This window comes from Plecotus auritus (genome assembly GCF_963455305.1).
Source record: "Plecotus auritus genome assembly, chromosome: 12".
NCBI lineage: Eukaryota > Metazoa > Chordata > Mammalia > Chiroptera > Vespertilionidae > Plecotus > Plecotus auritus.
The window spans coordinates 10,361,666-10,366,712 of NC_137778.1; positions in this window are offsets into that span (position 1 = coordinate 10,361,666).

Genomic DNA, 5,047 nt, shown 5'->3' on the forward strand with positions numbered 1-5,047 from the left:
CACAGAGAATCTGGTTGCCCAGGTGAACAGCTTGGGAGGTTTCCAGGAGACAGCCTCAAGCAGGTCAAACTCGTGGCCCACGGGAACCTTTGAGTTTGACATGCTTGGCCTACATTGAAGGGCAGGGAGATGGGGAAGACCCCCATTTTAATGTAAATGAGCATGATCTTGAAGCAACTTCTCTGCGGATTTGGAATTCTCTTCTCTGGGGCTGAGGGATTGTAGGGCAAAATCTAGGTTTGGATGGATCTTGCCCTGTAGCTGCAAGTCCCAGGCTGTCTGTCCCCATCAGAAAATAACCTACTAGTTTACTGTCATATTTATAATGAAATATGTTCTTTGAAAGGTCTCGTGGGCCATCCTGGAGGAAAAGGGCTGGCTTGCCCCTAATTTATTGTGAGCTTGTTGATCCATGTCTGTGATGTGATGTGAGCTGTAGTGCATATTGTACTGACTGATTTTTCTTAATAAACTCTGTTTTTTTACCAATTAGTGAAAGTGTCTTCTGATTTGGGGGGGGGGGGGAGGGTCAGTTAAGGAATCATAAATGGTGACTATTAGAAATGAATGGGGCCTTAAAGAACATAAATAACTAGGGAAACTGAGGCCTAGAGAGGGATGAGAAGAGAGGAGGGTTCCAAACTGGGTCTCTAAAGTCTCCATCCAGCACCCTGTCTTCTGCATAAGGATCAGGAAGATGGACGGAGGGCTTCTGACCACCGACTCCTAGACATCACTCTGCTTTTCCTCCTCTTTCTCTGTGTCATTGCCTTTTCTTTCTGCCTGACTTTGTCTTTGTCTCTCTCTGTCCTCTCTTTCTTACTGCTCTCAACCTAGAAACATCTTCTCTGACCCTAAGTCTCCATGGATATATATATATATATATATATATATATATTGGGCTAGAGAAGAGTGTTTCCTACAGAGGGATGGCTGTCATGGAGATAAAGCTGGGGTATCCTGGGTAGAGGAGTTTGGGCCCAGGCTACAGTGGAGAGAGGCCAAAATGGGCACCAACTTGTAGATGAACCCTCCTCAGATGGTTAAGGACAATGACAACTGACACTTACTGAGCATCTGTCACATGCCAGTTGCTGAAATAAGCATTTTATACTCGCCATCCTGGGACGGTATCTCTACCATGACCAGTTGGCTGAAGCATCCTTTCTTTTTATTTTTTAAAAATCCTCACTCGAGGATATTTTCTCATTGGTTTTATTTATTTATTTATTTTTAGAGAGAGTGGAAGAGAGAGGGAAAGACAGAGAAACATCGATGTGAGAGAAACACATTGAGTGGTTACGCTCCGACAAGGGCATGAGCCAGGGATGAGGCTGCAACCCAGGTGCGTGCCCTTGACCAGAATCAAACCCCAGACCCTTTGGTCCGCAGTCTGAAGCCCTATCCACTGAGCCTGAAACATCTTTTCTTATTTCTACCTGAGAAGGAGATTTCACAGAGCGTGCTTTAGTGGACAAGGCAGGATCCCTGAAGTTAGAACGACTTGGTTCCAATCCTATTGACTTTGAGCAAATTATGTGTGTCTCTAAGTTTCCGTGTCCTTCTCTGTAGAATGGAGATACGACACCAGTCTCAATGTGCTAGTGTGAGCACCAAGTGTGGGGAAGCCCCTCAACCCCATGCCCCCCACTGTAACCCCAGCAGGGGGAGGCTGCCAGGTATAGTGTGAAGAGCACCAGGCCAGGATCCAGGTCTGGTTCCAAGGCTTCTTTCCTGAATTGATGGGGGCAGGTCACCTCTGAGTGCCCGGGACAGTCCTGCACAAGCTATGGGCTCCCTCCCCCTGCACCTTGGCGGTTAAAGGTGAGCCCTAGATTTCTCAAGGGTGCTGCTAGGAGCTGATGGAGGAGGGAGAAGAAATGGTTTGGGAAAGAATTTTATACTTGGTTCCTTACCAAGTATTTATTAAGCACCAACTCTGTGAAAACAAAAACAAGAAACAAGAACACCAGTAGTTGAGTGTGGACCTCTGAACCAGGAGGTCACAGATCGATTCCTGGTCAGGGCACATGCCAGGGCTGTGGGCTCGATCCCCAGTAGGGGACATGCAGGAGGCAGCCAAGCAATGCTTCTCTCTCATCATTGATGTTTCTATCTCTCTCTCTTCCTCTCCTTTCCTCTCTGAAATCAATAAAAAAATAAAAATAAAAATAAAAAACAAGAAGCAACACCACCAAAAACACAACTCTGTGGACTACAAGAGTCAGGACACATTCTTCAAGTCTGGATGGAGAGAAAGAACAGGTAGACAAGGGAAGTGGGCAAAGTGAGGTAGGCAGGCAAGAGTTAATACTTCCTCCCTCCCCCTCCTCTCTTTCTCCTCCCCTCTCCCTCCCCCTTCTCCTCCTTTACAACCATCCCTGTAACAACCTGTCCTTCATGCAGGCACAGCTCCTTAGGCCAGTGAGGCTCCCCCTCTCCCAACCTCCCGTCATGCATGCAAGAGGTGCAGGCCGCATTTCATCATGATTGAGGACCCAGGCTTTGGAGTAGGACACTCTGAGTTTGGAACTATTCAAAGGTAAATGGAGGCATATCAAAAACTTTACAAGTTTATTTGAGCAAATCAGTGTTTATTGGAATCAGGCAGTGCCGGGCCAGAAGGAGCGCTCCGCTGACAGGATCCAGGGGAAAGACTCAGAGAGAGAAGGTGCGGAAGCCAAGAAAGGAACTTGATTGGCTACAGCGTAAAGCCCACGTGGCTGTCGGGGACTGGCTGTCCTTGGCATTTTGATTTCATGACTTGAGGCATTTCCAGGCTTAGGTTGTAGGTTGCTTACTCAGGCTGCCATGGCATTAGTCTCACCTTAGTCTAATGACTTCCTTGTTTAATTCACAAATCCCAGTCCCATAACTAGAGCTGTATGACTCTAGGTGTGTCGTTGAAACTTACTAGGCTTCACACTCCTTCATCCATTTAGTTGGGTGGCCTTTGCCTTATTATGAGGAGTAAAGGAGAAGGCGTGAGTCATGTTTTCACCTCAGTGCCTGGCACATTCTGAGCGTCAACATGTGTACATTGTTGTCGACAGTGTAGTTCAAGCGTGTCAAACTCAAAGGCTAACACAGGCCAAATAAACGAGGCATGCGGCCTGCGGGCTGTGAGTTTGACATGCTTGTTGTAGTTCATTCTGGCACCAGGTTGCCTGAATTGGAAGCCCCTGGCTTTGCTGCTGATGAGCTGTGTGACTTCAGGTAAGTTATTTAACCTCTCTGTGTCCCAGTTTTGGGGGCCCTGCTATGTTGCAGGAATTCTCTGCAGAAAGAATGATAGCAGTGGGCCTACATACTACTGACATGCCTAAGTTGCGAGGAACATAATGATGTTTTGAGGTGTCTGAAGCAGCTGGAATAGGATACAAAATAGCTGTGATTTCTAGCAGTGACAGATTCACAGGTGCTGCTAATACTATTGTGGTTTATGTTTGTTTCCCAGCCTCATGATGGAAGGAAATGCTTTGAACAGAGGTTAGTGGAAAAAGAAAAAAAGAATGTGGTTTTTTCCCATCCACCTTTCCCAGGTTAGGAACCCCTGCATTAGAGGGTCTGTTCCCCTATGATGCTCTGTGGTCCCAAGCACCCATGTCTAGTCCATTTTGGTACCGTTGGGCCATTTAGTTTGGTGCTGGCAAGAGTCTCCTTGCTTGTTTGTGGAATTAAAAGGAAAGGAATTGCATAGAGCGCCATTCTCCCAGGTGAGGAAAGTGCTCATTCAAGGCTACGCGGGAGTTTTGTTCCCAGACTTCATGTCTGGGAGAGGATTTTCCAGGGGCTCCCACTCTGCAGGCTGGAGCAGGAGGAAATGGCCAATTCTGGGGACCCCGCTAAGTTACAGGAATCCTCTGGAGAAAGAATGACAGCAAGTTGAGCTGGTTAAACAGAGCAAGATGGAAAACACGCAGGAAAAGGAAATGACGTCACTCATTCTGTTGGCTTTGAGCTTGGGGAACCTACGCTTCTGATAGTCAGCTGCCCCGCCTAGCCCATCCCGCCCTGCAGGGAGGTGGCAGGGCTGCCAGGCCAAGCTCACAGCACTGCAGGCCTGGCCGGGGCAAGGCCTCTACCTGGTCACCCGTGAGGGGAGGTTCTTCCTCAGAGCCCGGATGTCAGTATTTCCCTGCAAAGTGATGCAACTGGGCAGGAAGCTCAGATGCTAGCAACTATGATGCCCTCCATGTAGACAGGGAAAACGCTGAACTTGCCATGGGAAAAAGGGAGTGGCTGGGCTTTCTTCTTGGTTTCTAGACAACTGTTTCCTGCCCAAAGGTGCCCGGGTGTGGAAGCTGAGTTTATTTCATAAGAAGGGATTCTTCTTCCTCCTCTGCCCAGCTTGTCTTTATAATTACCTGGCACTGGTTATATGCTGACCCCCAATTTTGAAACCCTATTTCCTAAAGTTAGCTTCATGTGCTCACGAAATGCACCCTTATTTCTCCGCCCCAGCCACATCATCCCCCACATCTCATTTGAGCCCTTTGCTTCTGCCACTCACAGGCAGACATTCGTTCACAGCTGCCTGGGGAAGGTCAAGTGATTCCTGTGCCAGGGATCGTGCTGGCATGAGTGAAGTAAGGTTTGGACAGAGTCAAGGGACAGTCCTCCACTGGGAAGAGTCTGTGACAGAGGGAGGACGAACTGCAGGGGAGCCTGGCGCAGGGGTGTCTGAGCAGCAGGGAGAATCAGGGAGGCTACCTGGAGCCTGGCTGGCCACACAGAAACTGCAGGCACCCCTACCAGGGCCTGGGCCAGGGCCTCGTGGGGGTGCAGACCTAGAGGAAAGCTCTATTGGCCTGGCCAGTGCCTTTTGCTTTGTCTCACTTGCTAGTTCCCACAATAGTGTTTCTGGGAAATAAGATTAGAAAAGTTGAGAATCATTAAATAGTAACAACCATTTTTTAAAAAAAATTGGAGATTGTTTTATATGTTCCAGATACCTTTAAAAAATATGTTTTTATTGATTTCAGAGAGGAAGAGAGAGGGAGAGAAAAATAAAACATCAGTGATGCGAGAGAATCATTAATTGGCT